Source organism: Pelobates fuscus, chromosome 5 (genome assembly GCF_036172605.1).
Source record: "Pelobates fuscus isolate aPelFus1 chromosome 5, aPelFus1.pri, whole genome shotgun sequence".
NCBI classification, from domain to species: Eukaryota; Metazoa; Chordata; class Amphibia; order Anura; family Pelobatidae; genus Pelobates; species Pelobates fuscus.
In genome coordinates, this window is record NC_086321.1 from 260952456 (window position 1) to 260968395 (window position 15940).

Consider the following 15940-nt stretch of genomic DNA (forward strand, 5'->3'; position numbering starts at 1 on the left):
TTAGTTCCAGGCACTCGACGACCAAACACTGCTGGGCTAACAAAGGATCCATGATGACCGACCGCCGCGTGGTCGGTAGCCGAACGACGGCCACCCGGGAATGCTACAATGTTGCAATCGGTTAATGGTAGCCACACGACCCTCTGTGTGTGGGCTCCCATTTGGTACTTTATTCGTTTCACGAACAGTGTGTAAAGTCATTGTTCGTGAAACTGCCATATGAATGCTAGCGGCTTTCGGCCATTAGCATACGAATGCTCTCTATTACAGAGATACACGAATACATACATAAACAGAATTAAAGCAGCTTTTCTAAGACAACCTTCAGACTTTAAACAGTACGACCTAAAGTGGCTAGGTTTGCCACAGATCATAAATATATTTCTTATATATATATATGATCTAAGTATATATACACACATATACACACATACACATACACTGTCTAAGTGAATTTTAATATTAATATATACATAATAATATATATATACTAATATGAAAATACAAGTTCAATGATATTGATTAAATATATATATATATATATAGATTTCATTATTTATATATTTATATATAATAAAAAATAAATAAATATGTAAATACGTTAAAAAATGTAATTAAAAAAGAATAAAAATAAATAAATAAAAAATATATATACGTGTGTAATTTCGTTCTAACTGTATTTTAAAATTAATATATATATATATTGATATCAAAATAAATGTAGAACGAATTAATATATATATATATCTATATACATAAGTGTATATATATATATATATATATATATATATATCACTATATATATACCTATATATAAATAAAAATAATTTAAAAAATGTATATACATATACATATACACATATATATATATATATATATATATATACACACGTGTGTATATATATAGTGGAAAATGTATTCATACTTACCGTAATTTTCTTTTCCTGGCTATTATTCATGGCAGCATATACACAGACAAAATGTGCACTGTTAAATTCTATAAGAAACCAGCGAAACAGCTTTAAACAGGCTGAAGACAGCACTTATCCATGTCTGGAGACCCTGCAAATACTTACCAAATAAGTGTGGTATGTTTACTGTAATTTTCCCTTTATTTTAGGCACTTTCTGGCAATTGCCCTTATCCTAAGCTAATCCTAAAAGCTAAGTTTATATTGATATTTTCCACGGGTGAATAGGTGGAAGTTATACTTTGTATTGTATCCCAACTTTTTGTTGTATATTGTATTTTGAGTAATATGGCAGAAAGTATGAGTTATCTGCAAAGGATTCAAAAAGCAAGAACACGTAAATTTGAGGCCCTATTTAAAGAAGGGGAACAACCACAACCACTTAAAAAGTTTGATGAATACTTTAAGCAAAAAGAGAGGATTTTAAGTCTGGAAACAAAAAAATGGTGGGAAATTGCCTTTCTGGATAATTATTTGAAAGAAGGCTTAATCCCTAGGGGTCTCAGGATAGACAAAATACCAGCATTTGGTCAAGACAATGAAGAGTTCCTAAATAAATGGGATGAGATTTTGTATAAATGCTCATTTCAATTAATGGAGTTGATTGTTAAACATTCCAAAGAATCGAAAGAGAGATTAGAACAAGAGTTAGAGGAACTAGAAACCAATTATACATTGAATATAGATAACGAAGAGTTTAAATTTAAAGAGGAAACGATGCAAAAAAGGTTAAAAACTTTAGATGAAAAAATTGCAGACACTAAAAACAAAAAATACAAGAGAGATAGGGATGACAAAATAAGAAATACCTTTTCGACTAGGTTGAAAATTGTAAATAAGAGGAAACCAACAAAAATTATGTTCAATAACTATAAACCATATAGAACCCCGGACAAAAGGGTGAGGAGCAAAATAGGAGATAATCGAAAAGATTTTAAGGATAATAGGAAATCAGAACCAACAAGGGGTGCTAATTATACTCCAATTAGGAGCCCTAGATATAGACACAGAGAAGGGAGTCCATTAAATGATAAAAGGAGGAGTTTAACATATGCCCAAGCAGCCAGTGAAGGTGCTGAGTACAGTAAGAGGAATTCATCCAATGAGGGAAATGAGAGAAATTTTATGGGGAGAACAAGAGTTCCAAAAGAGAGATCTATCACCAACTACTTCAAACCAAGGGAGGAGGGGATAACACACCCGAATCGGTTTGCACCTCTTTCGGTGGAAACACCACCGAAACGGAAGAGAATGGAGGAGTACACAAATCCTTTGAGAAGGGAACATATCTCCCCTCACAAGAGATAGAGAAAGGTATTTTTAACATCTCAGGAAAGCCACTATCCAAACAAGAGATTAATTTGTTAGAAAAAGGCATGAAATTTGCCCCAAATCAAAAAGCTAATGATTTCAATTTGTATATTGATTTAAAAAAATATGTTCGGAATCTAACAGTCAAAAGACACTTTTTGAAATATCCAATACATTATCAACAGGGGGAATCTAGAGATTCTAGTAGATCGAATTTTAAACCGAAATCCCATTTCTATCCTGTGTATAGTAAAGGATCACATCTAGAAACCTTTGAGCATATGGTGGAAAAAGAATTGCGAAAATCCACACAGTCACATAAGAATCCGAAATATCAGAGGAGTGATAATCTAACGAAGGCAGATAGAGATGGTCTTAAAACCCTTAAAGAAAGAGATGATATTATCATCAAAGAAGCGGATAAGGGGGGGGGGGATAGTGGTAATGTCCACGGAATATTATATGAAAGAAAGTAATAACATCTTACAAGATATAAAAACATATAGAAAATTGGACAGTGACCCCACTTCAATATTCAATTCCAAACTGAATGAACTACTAGTGATGGGAAAAAATGATGGAGTCATTTCACAAAAAAACTTTGAATTTTTATTTAATAAATATCCCACGATTCCAATATTTAATTTTATCCCCAAAATCCATAAAGATCTACATACTCCCCCGGGAAGACCCATTATTAGTGGGATAGATTCCATAACGGCCAATCTATCTGCCTTCGTGGACTCATACCTTCAGCCATATGCCCAAGAGGCCTTATCTTACACGAAGGATACTAAATCTTTTTTACAGGAAATAGAAAATTTAGAGTGGCAGGATAATTATAGTTGGGCCACGTTGGACGTGGCATCTCTCTACACGGTGATAAGTCACACTTTGGGGTTGGAAGCGATCAACCATTTTATGAGTAAAGACAAAGATTTGTCTAATCATACAAAAGAATTTATTTGGAAAGCAGTTGAATTTATTTTGAAACACAATTATTTTTACTTTGATGGGTGTTTTTATTTACAAACCACGGGGACCGCCATGGGCACCAGGTTCGCCCCCAGTTATGCCAACACATACATGAGAAGATGGGAGGATCTTTCTGTGTGGCGTGGGCATGACTGGGTGGCGGATCTGGTGCTATGGCGGAGGTTTATTGATGATGTGCTAATTATTTGGAAGGGCACACACACGTCGTTTGTATCTTTTGTAGGTTATCTAAATGATAACGATTATAACTTACGTTTTTCACCAATTTGGAATAAAAATGAAATACATTTTTTGGATTTGACTTTATTTGGAGAGGGAAGAGAGATAAAAACCAAGTGTTATTTTAAGCCGACAGATGGGAACAGTTACGTCCACAAAAAAAGCTGCCACCATCAACCATGGTTGAGGGGGATTGCAAAAGGACAACTGACAAGGGTGAGACGTAACTGTTCCCATCCCGATGATTTCATACAACAGGCAGATCATATAAAGAAAAAGTTGGTTAAGAAGGGTTATAACAAAAATTCAATAGATAAGGAAATTAGAATCATGTCAGGAAGAGGAAGAGAGGAATTATTACAAGATAATATAACATTGAAGCAGGATAGAGAGAGATTTCGCACAGCCTTTATAACTCAATACAATACCGATCACTTTAAGATCAAAAAAAGTTTGGAAAAATTCTGGCCAATCCTGTTGGAAGACCCCCTCTTGGGAGAGATACTGCCGAAAAAACCAACATTAATATATAAAAAAAACAAAAATTTGAAAAATCTTTTGGCTCCAAGTTATGCCATAAAACAAAAACAAGAACTTTTAAAAAAGGAAGCAAATGGGTTTAAAGGATGTAAGAGATGTAAAGCATGCTCTACGGCTAATTTGGGAACCAATACACATTTTAAAAGCAATATTACAGGGGAAAATTTCCAGATAAAAAATAGTATTGGCTGCCTCACGGACTATGTGGTTTATTTACTACAGTGTCCGTGCGGTAAGCAATACATAGGCCGCACCTAAAGGGCTTTTAAAATCAGAGCAATGGAACACATTAATAACATTAAAAAAGATTTAAAATCTCATTCAGTACCGACCCACTGTAATACCTGCCCTTTGTTCAGTATAAAAAAATTAATGTGCATAGCCATAGAAAAAATTTCCCCACATTGGAGGGGAGGCAATAGAGATCAAAAACTGGCTCAGAGGGAGACATACTGGATCAACAAATTACAGACACTTAACCCTAAGGGATTGAATGTCGATGTGGACCTAGTGTGCTTCCTGAACTAACAGTTATAGGGTATTCATTCGGTCGGAATGGTATTTCTTTAGAACTCAGAGAATGGGCATTAAATGGCCAACATCTGAAGGTAAAAATAGATTATATGAGAAAAATCATAAAAAACAAAAAAAGAAGAATGGAAAAATAAATAAAAAGGTTTTGGAGAAGTTATGCAAGACATACACGTAAATAATACACACATATATATTTTTTTCATTTATTAAATCTAATGTTTAGGATTCTTAATAGACAATAATACAACAATTGATTAAAACAAGTATTTAAAGGAGAGAGGCATAATATATACACAAAAGTAAGTTAATATTTGGGAAATAATAGTTCTTAGAAATGAAGACACTCACAACAATAAAAATATAAAAATATTGAGAAAAATTATCATATGAATAGGAGATAAGAGGGTAATTGAAAGTGAGATCATGGCTGTTAACTGTGTTCATTAAAAATATTCACCAGTATGCAATGTCCTGATTATATATATATAATAAAAATATGGTAGAATATGGATATATTTAGTGAAACACCTTTTAAAAGGGGTTATTAATAATAAACACCAAGATCCAATATTAATAATAGAATCAGAGGTTTACAGAAGGACAATTGCAAACTGATGAATTAAATGAAGAATAACTGTTGAAAATATGTTGAAAATATGTGTGATATGAAGGAAAAAAGAATGTAAACCAATATGTTGTCTCCTTCCATCTATCTTTTCTTTTAAATGGACGTTAACATCATGTACATCCATGACATTACCTCTGGAGACCACCGGAGGGCAACAATTCAAATTTAAGCCACTGAATCCAATGGAACGCACAGCCATTTTAATGAAGTCACAGTGGAACGCACGGAAGTGCGCCGAACCGGAAGTGAAGACGGACAGGAAAATTTGACCGCGAAAAAAGATTGAACAAAACAGAAACAGCTGGGACACCCTTCATACTACAGATAGGAAGCCCAATGAGAAGAGGATCTTGTACCAACACCCACCACACCACCAATGAACTCCCAGCTTGAGCATATTTAAGGGTTTGAGAGGGGAGGGGGAAAATAGGCTTATTTGTACACTTGATGTTTTTGACAGTGTATGTAAATTATATGTTTTTACTGAAATTTGATATTTGGTCCCTGAGGAAGTTTCCTAAGGGAGACGAAACGCGTAGGACCAGTAATATCATTTTATGATTTTATTTTTATACTTTAAAGCCAATAAATTTCCTTTTTTACCAACCATTGGGAGTGTGTGGACTTCCTAAATTTGGAACTGGCGTGGCAACCAAACGAAAGGAGGAACCCCCCTAACTACAGGGGAGGCAACCTGAGGGCTTGAAAAAAACCATCATTTTGTGAGTGCAACCTTGAAATATGAAATGAATATTTAAATCTAACTTTATTACACTATGTTGTATTTTATGCTTATATTCTAGTGATACAAGCTGAATCCCTGGTCGATTTTTAGTTTGCAATATTTGTATATGGTCACCAAGTTGGGAGGTGACTAAAGGGAAGCAAGTATCCGAAAAAGCTAAGTTTATATTGATATTTTCCACGGGTGAATAGGTGGAAGTTATACTTTGTATTGTATCCCAACTTTTTGTTGTATATTGTATTTTGAGTAATATGGCAGAAAGTATGAGTTATCTGCAAAGGATTCAAAAAGCAAGAACACGTAAATTTGAGGCCCTATTTAAAGAAGGGGAACAACCACAACCACTTAAAAAGTTTGATGAATACTTTAAGCAAAAAGAGAGGATTTTAAGTCTGGAAACAAAAAAATGGTGGGAAATTGCCTTTCTGGATAATTATTTGAAAGAAGGCTTAATCCCTAGGGGTCTCAGGATAGACAAAATACCAGCATTTGGTCAAGACAATGAAGAGTTCCTAAATAAATGGGATGAGATTTTGTATAAATGCTCATTTCAATTAATGGAGTTAATTGTTAAACATTCCAAAGAATCGAAAGAGAGATTAGAACAAGAGTTAGAGGAACTAGAAACCAATTATACATTGAATATAGATAACGAAGAGTTTAAATTTAAAGAGGAAACGATGCAAAAAAGGTTAAAAACTTTAGATGAAAAAATTGCAGACACTAAAAACAAAAAATACAAGAGAGATAGGGATGACAAAATAAGAAATACCTTTTCGACTAGGTTGAAAATTGTAAATAAGAGGAAACCAACAAAAATTATGTTCAATAACTATAAACCATATAGAACCCCGGACAAAAGGGTGAGGAGCAAAATAGGAGATAATCGAAAAGATTTTAAGGATAATAGGAAATCAGAACCAACAAGGGGTGCTAATTATACTCCAATTAGGAGCCCTAGATATAGACACAGAGAAGGGAGTCCATTAAATGATAAAAGGAGGAGTTTAACATATGCCCAAGCAGCCAGTGAAGGTGCTGAGTACAGTAAGAGGAATTCATCCAATGAGGGAAATGAGAGAAATTTTATGGGGAGAACAAGAGTTCCAAAAGAGAGATCTATCACCAACTACTTCAAACCAAGGGAGGAGGTGATAACACACCCGAATCGGTTTGCACCTCTTTCGGTGGAAACACCACCGAAACGGAAGAGAATGGAGGAGTACACAAATCCTTTGAGAAGGGAACATATCTCCCCTCACAAGAGATAGAGAAAGGTATTTTTAACATCTCAGGAAAGCCACTATCCAAACAAGAGATTAATTTGTTAGAAAAAGGCATGAAATTTGCCCCAAATCAAAAAGCTAATGATTTCAATTTGTATATTGATTTAAAAAAATATGTTCGGAATCTAACAGTCAAAAGACACTTTTTGAAATATCCAATACATTATCAACAGGGGGAATCTAGAGATTCTAGTAGATCGAATTTTAAACCGAAATCCCATTTCTATCCTGTGTATAGTAAAGGATCACATCTAGAAACCTTTGAGCATATGGTGGAAAAAGAATTGCGAAAATCCACACAGTCACATAAGAATCCGAAATATCAGAGGAGTGATAATCTAACGAAGGCAGATAGAGATGGTCTTAAAACCCTTAAAGAAAGAGATGATATTATCATCAAAGAAGCGGATAAGGGGGGGGGGGATAGTGGTAATGTCCACGGAATATTATATGAAAGAAAGTAATAACATCTTACAAGATATAAAAACATATAGAAAATTGGACAGTGACCCCACTTCAATATTCAATTCCAAACTGAATGAACTACTAGTGATGGGAAAAAATGATGGAGTCATTTCACAAAAAAACTTTGAATTTTTATTTAATAAATATCCCACGATTCCAATATTTAATTTTATCCCCAAAATCCATAAAGATCTACATACTCCCCCGGGAAGACCCATTATTAGTGGGATAGATTCCATAACGGCCAATCTATCTGCCTTCGTGGACTCATACCTTCAGCCATATGCCCAAGAGGCCTTATCTTACACGAAGGATACTAAATCTTTTTTACAGGAAATAGAAAATTTAGAGTGGCAGGATAATTATAGTTGGGCCACGTTGGACGTGGCATCTCTCTACACGGTGATAAGTCACACTTTGGGGTTGGAAGCGATCAACCATTTTATGAGTAAAGACAAAGATTTGTCTAATCATACAAAAGAATTTATTTGGAAAGCAGTTGAATTTATTTTGAAACACAATTATTTTTACTTTGATGGGTGTTTTTATTTACAAACCACGGGGACCGCCATGGGCACCAGGTTCGCCCCCAGTTATGCCAACACATACATGAGAAGATGGGAGGATCTTTCTGTGTGGCGTGGGCATGACTGGGTGGCGGATCTGGTGCTATGGCGGAGGTTTATTGATGATGTGCTAATTATTTGGAAGGGCACACACACGTCGTTTGTATCTTTTGTAGGTTATCTAAATGATAACGATTATAACTTACGTTTTTCACCAATTTGGAATAAAAATGAAATACATTTTTTGGATTTGACTTTATTTGGAGAGGGAAGAGAGATAAAAACCAAGTGTTATTTTAAGCCGACAGATGGGAACAGTTACGTCCACAAAAAAAGCTGCCACCATCAACCATGGTTGAGGGGGATTGCAAAAGGACAACTGACAAGGGTGAGACGTAACTGTTCCCATCCCGATGATTTCATACAACAGGCAGATCATATAAAGAAAAAGTTGGTTAAGAAGGGTTATAACAAAAATTCAATAGATAAGGAAATTAGAATCATGTCAGGAAGAGGAAGAGAGGAATTATTACAAGATAATATAACATTGAAGCAGGATAGAGAGAGATTTCGCACAGCCTTTATAACTCAATACAATACCGATCACTTTAAGATCAAAAAAAGTTTGGAAAAATTCTGGCCAATCCTGTTGGAAGACCCCCTCTTGGGAGAGATACTGCCGAAAAAACCAACATTAATATATAAAAAAAACAAAAATTTGAAAAATCTTTTGGCTCCAAGTTATGCCATAAAACAAAAACAAGAACTTTTAAAAAAGGAAGCAAATGGGTTTAAAGGATGTAAGAGATGTAAAGCATGCTCTACGGCTAATTTGGGAACCAATACACATTTTAAAAGCAATATTACAGGGGAAAATTTCCAGATAAAAAATAGTATTGGCTGCCTCACGGACTATGTGGTTTATTTACTACAGTGTCCGTGCGGTAAGCAATACATAGGCCGCACCTAAAGGGCTTTTAAAATCAGAGCAATGGAACACATTAATAACATTAAAAAAGATTTAAAATCTCATTCAGTACCGACCCACTGTAATACCTGCCCTTTGTTCAGTATAAAAAAATTAATGTGCATAGCCATAGAAAAAATTTCCCCACATTGGAGGGGAGGCAATAGAGATCAAAAACTGGCTCAGAGGGAGACATACTGGATCCACAAATTACAGACACTTAACCCTAAGGGATTGAATGTCGATGTGGACCTAGTGTGCTTCCTGAACTAACAGTTATAGGGTATTCATTCGGTCGGAATGGTATTTCTTTAGAACTCAGAGAATGGGCATTAAATGGCCAACATCTGAAGGTAAAAATAGATTATATGAGAAAAATCATAAAAAACAAAAAAAGAAGAATGGAAAAATAAATAAAAAGGTTTTGGAGAAGTTATGCAAGACATACACGTAAATAATACACACATATATATTTTTTTCATTTATTAAATCTAATGTTTAGGATTCTTAATAGACAATAATACAACAATTGATTAAAACAAGTATTTAAAGGAGAGAGGCATAATATATACACAAAAGTAAGTTAATATTTGGGAAATAATAGTTCTTAGAAATGAAGACACTCACAACAATAAAAATATAAAAATATTGAGAAAAATTATCATATGAATAGGAGATAAGAGGGTAATTGAAAGTGAGATCATGGCTGTTAACTGTGTTCATTAAAAATATTCACCAGTATGCAATGTCCTGATTATATATATATAATAAAAATATGGTAGAATATGGATATATTTAGTGAAACACCTTTTAAAAGGGGTTATTAATAATAAACACCAAGATCCAATATTAATAATAGAATCAGAGGTTTACAGAAGGACAATTGCAAACTGATGAATTAAATGAAGAATAACTGTTGAAAATATGTTGAAAATATGTGTGATATGAAGGAAAAAAGAATGTAAACCAATATGTTGTCTCCTTCCATCTATCTTTTCTTTTAAATGGACGTTAACATCATGTACATCCATGACATTACCTCTGGAGACCACCGGAGGGCAACAATTCAAATTTAAGCCACTGAATCCAATGGAACGCACAGCCATTTTAATGAAGTCACAGTGGAACGCACGGAAGTGCGCCGAACCGGAAGTGAAGACGGACAGGAAAATTTGACCGCGAAAAAAGATTGAACAAAACAGAAACAGCTGGGACACCCTTCATACTACAGATAGGAAGCCCAATGAGAAGAGGATCTTGTACCAACGCCCACCACACCACCAATGAACTCCCAGCTTGAGCATATTTAAGGGTTTGAGAGGGGAGGGGGAAAATAGGCTTATTTGTACACTTGATGTTTTTGACAGTGTATGTAAATTATATGTTTTTACTGAAATTTGATATTTGGTCCCTGAGGAAGTTTCCTAAGGGAGACGAAACACGTAGGACCAGTAATATCATTTTATGATTTTATTTTTATACTTTAAAGCCAATAAATTTCCTTTTTTACCAACCATTGGGAGTGTGTGGACTTCCTAAATTTGGAACTGGCGTGGCAACCAAACGAAAGGAGGAACCCCCCTAACTACAGGGGAGGCAACCTGAGGGCTTGAAAAAAACCATCATTTTGTGAGTGCAACCTTGAAATATGAAATGAATATTTAAATCTAACTTTATTACACTATGTTGTATTTTATGCTTATATTCTAGTGATACAAGCTGAATCCCTGATCGATTTTTAGTTTGCAATATTTGTATATGGTCACCAAGTTGGGAGGTGACTAAAGGGAAGCAAGTATCCGAAAAAGCTAAGTTTATATTGATATTTTCCACGGGTGAATAGGTGGAAGTTATACACAGAATACAGTTATGTCTGCTATATGGAGATACTGAAGAACAACTATTCCTCTAGTATACTACTATGAGCTGCCTTGACAGGGATCATGGACAGGGGTCCTTCCTGCCATGGGAGAGTGTCTCCGTCATCATAGGTTTGTTTGATCGCCCCTGGGAGTTGGGGGGGGGCACTCTCCTATATATGACCGTTCACAGAGGGTATAGAGTAACTAATAACAGTAGCTAATAACATAGAAAAAGTGTCATTCTCTTAAAGGTCGAAGCAAATGAGCATCCAACAGGGTGTTTTTAGCTATCAAGGACATGGTACCTATACCTCCATATGTGGGCACAGCCTCGTGAGGGAGTGGAGGGGGGGTTGGTGTCTGTGTGAACAAACCGGACATAGGCACAACCTGAGCTATAGGCTACAGTGCGACTGTAGTGTTGATAAGTAAAGTGTTAAGCACCTATTTTTTGGGGGGAAGGGGGCATCTGTGACAAACTGAACCTCATCACTAGTTCTTGGAGGAGCCTGCTTGCCAGCCTCCTGCCCTGTGACTATGGCCCCTGGAATAAACTGTGGTTAAAGACACTGTTTGTGCCTTTATTTTACTATGTATGGCTACACTTTGAACTCCCAAATTGGTTTGAAGCAGCACTTCAAATTACCGAACAACAGCATGATTCAGAGACCACTGGAGCTTGTTAACACCTATTACCAACTTGGAACTTTTCTCGCTGCAGTGTTGTAATTGTTCGTTTGGGTGGGCGCAATTCCTATGAACAACAACAAGGTGGCAGCCATCTTATTCGCATGAACCAGGCAGCGGTGTTTGGGCATGAATCTCCTGGAACTAAAATCGGATAAAGAAACTCCCGAACACCGCTGGACTTCCATATCGCCTGCGTTCGGTTCTATTAAACTTAGAAGGGTACTGTTCAGTGAGATAATTCGTCTGGATAAGGGGAACAAGCTTCAGGGATGGACTATTGATTCTGTTTGGTAGATTGTTTGTTTTCAAACTATCAAACTAGACCGACCGCAAGCCCTGATTCTCTGTAACTATTTGGGCATGAGACCATGCCTGAGGTCAGTCAAATATGTGACTTCCATAATATTCCTGAACCCCTGAACTGATCTGGGTGATTTTTGGATATGTTGGTCACCCAGATTAGGGCTATCAGGTGATGTATTGTAGGGATATTATATGCTTTGGGATACTTTTGGGACTTTATAGAAATGTGTGATTTTTCTGCATGGAGATAATTAAGTTGATACAGTATCTGACTCAATTATCTCCCAGGCACAGGGGAGGGATTGTGTGCTGTGTGTGGGAGTGTCCTGCCTTGTAACCTTATTGTTATTGGTCTGTGAAGTTGCAAATCATTTCCCCACAAGATCCCTGTGGGCGTACCCCTTGCATGGGGATTGTCATATAAGGCCAAGTGTGGCTCCCATTAAACTGAAATTTGTTAACCCCTTCATGAAGTCTTGGCTCATGTTTGGGGGATTGGAGAACTACATTCACTCTGGGGATTGCTATATCACAATACTCCCCTGAGTATAATCACTAGCTCTTATAATAGCTGTTCCTGCTACGCTCTCTGGACTAGGAGAGATCTACCGACTGGAAGATGGATCCTGGTCTTGGGTCCATGGTGGGAGGAGGACAGCATGACCCCAACCAAGCTGCGGCAGTTCATAAGGTTACGGTGGTAATGGTGTTCCAGTACAGTGCTTATGGTGCTCGCAAGTACTAGGAAGCAGCGATTGACAGAGGTACCCGGTCGGGGTGCCAAGCGGTCTGTCACAGTATCAATGTCCACTGTCCTTGAAAATGGGCAACTCAACAGATAGCCATACATTGTACATAAAATTTTTAATTAAAGTTAAAAGTAAAATTAAAATGTAATAAGATAAAATATAAGTGTAGAAAGTAAAAATAGAGAGCGGAGGCATAGAGGGTAGCACCAGCATGAAGCACACGATCTGCATAGTGTTTGTAGGTATGCATATAGTCTCGGGCATGTAATCCAGCTGAAGCAACGTCAACTTGTGTATTGTGGGCGTGTGTTTTGTCTCATGCCCGCGTACCCCCATGCTGGGCGCCCAGCCACTGACAGTAGCTAATAATATGGAAAATGCTTGAGCATCCTCACCAAACAGGGTGTTTTTAGCTATCCAGTTCAATTGGTTATGGCTGTGCTCGCTTAAGTGGATGTCATACCTATACCTCCATATATGGGCACAGCCTCGTGAGGAGGGGGTTGGGGGGAAAGGGGCGGGAGTAGGTATTTGTGCATACAAACCAGGCAGAAGCGCAACCTTAACGATCGGGTACAGTGTGATTATAGTGTTGTTAGGTACACATTTTAAACACCTTTTGGGAGTGGGGAAGGCGGTAGGATATTAATGTCTACTCTTCGCAGTAGTGGGCAGCCCAACAGATAACCATACCTTGTACATAAAAGCTAAAAATTAAAATACAAATAGTAGAGAAATAAGATTAAATATAAGCTTAAAAGTAAAAATAAAGAACAGAGGCATAAAGGATTGCATCAGCATGTAGCATACTACCTGCACTGTGCTTGTAGGTATACATAGAGTCTCGGGTCGATAATCCAGCTGAGGCTGTGCCAACTTGTAGATTGTGAGTATGTGGTCTGTCCCATGCTCGTGCAGCCCCATGATGGGCACCTAAGTTAACAGTAAGTGATATTCCAGGTAGTAAGGGAATGGAATGGGGGTCCAGTACGGTCACATTCCATCAGTCTGGAGGATAACATTGCATGAAGATCATTTTTATAGTTAAGCAAGCATACGAGCAATGACTCCTGACTTTAAATTAACGTCCCAATGTCTGGCCCCGATGCGAGGAGGCAAGATTTGGATCCGTTCTTCTCTTTTGTTCCACCTTTGCCTTTGAGGAAGCCTTGAGGTGTCGGGTGGTGGTTGTGGTAGGTATCAATCCATTACTTGTGCATCTGGCAAGTCCAATGCCCGTAAAAATGATGTCACATCCGAACCTAAAACTCTATACTTCAGCCGCAAACTATCGACTCGGATTGGATAGGAGGTTCTGGACAATTCACAGTTGTGTCTATAGAAATACAACTTTGCCCTGAAGTACCACTTTCTTTATTACTACATACTCTTTATACCTCTCTCACAGAGGAACCACGAGAAACTCCTCTTCTCACAAGCACTATAAAGACATTGAAAATATTGAGAAATACACTGAACAAAATTATAAACGCAACACTTGTTTTTGCCCCATTTTTCATGAGCTGAACTCAAAGATCTAAGACTTTTTCTATGTACACAAAAGGCCTATTTCTCTCAAACATTGTTCACAAACCTGTCTAAATCTGTGTTAGTGAGCACTTCTCCTTTGCCGAGATAATCCATCCAGTGGTGTATCCTGGTTTTGTGCTGCCCTAGGCAGGACAAAACTCAGGCGCCCCCCTCACCCCCCCCCCGCCACCCCCACCCAACCCTTCCCCCGCCTTCTAAATACACACACACTGACAGATACGCATCCATTAGCTAACTGTTAGCTAATGGATGCGTATCTGTCAGTGTGTGTGTGTGAGTGTATGAGTGTGTCTGTGTGTGAGTGTGTCTGTTAGTGAGTGTGTCTGTTAGTGAGTGTGTCTGTTAGTGAGTGTGTCTGTTAGTGTGTGTATGTCAGTGTGTGTGTGTGAGTGTCTGTTAGTGAATGTGTGAGTGTGTCTGTTAGCTGCTAACAGACACACTCACACACTCACTAACAGACACACTCACACACACTGACATACACACACTAACAGACACACACAGTCAGACACACACACACTCTAACAGACACACTCTCACACACACACACTCTAACAGACAAACAGACACACTCACACACACTAACAGACACACTCACACACACTAACAGACACACACAGTCAGACACACTCACACACACTCTCACACTCACTAACAGACACACACACACACACTAACAGACACACTCACTAACAGACACACTCACACACACTAACAGACACACTCACTAACAGACACACTCACACACACTAACAGACACACACAGTCAGACACACACAGTCAGACACACTCACACACACTAACCGACACACACACACACACTAACAGACACACTCACTAACAGACACACTCACTCACATTAACTCATTTTTTTTTTAAATTTACCCCCCCAGCCTCCTTACCTTTGGGAATGCTGGGGGGGTTCTCCCTCTCCCTGGGGTCTAGTGGGGCTGCCGGTCGGGCTGCTGGGCTGGTTGCTGGGCGGGCGGCTGGCGAGGGAACACTTCCTCTGAGCTGTCTGCTCAGCTCCCTCGCGCGCCGCAGAGTGAGGCTGGGAGGCGGAGCCGGAATATGACGTCATATTCCGGCTCCCAGCCTCACTCTGCGGCGCGCGAGGAAGCTGAGCAGACAGCTCAGAGGAAGTGCTCCCTCGCCAGCCGCCCGCTCGCCCGCCCAGCAACCAGCCCAGCAACCAGCCCAGCAGCCACCAGCCCAGGATGTCTGTTAGCCGCAAGGCTAACAAGGCATTTGCCCTGGGCGTTTGGGGGCGGCTTTTTTTGCCGCCCCCTGGAAAATGCCGCCCAAGGCAAATGCCTTGTTTGCCTCGCGGCAAATACGCCCCTGAATCCATCCACCTCACAGGTGTAGCATATCAAGATGCTGATTAAACTGCATGATTGTTGCACAGGTGTGCCTTAGGCCAGCCACAATAAAAGGTCACTCTAAAATGTGCAGTTTTACTGTATTGAAGGGTTCGGGAAGGGTCCGAAAACCAGTCAGTATCTGGTGTGACCACCATTTGCCTCACGCAGTGCAACACATATCCTTCGCATAGAGT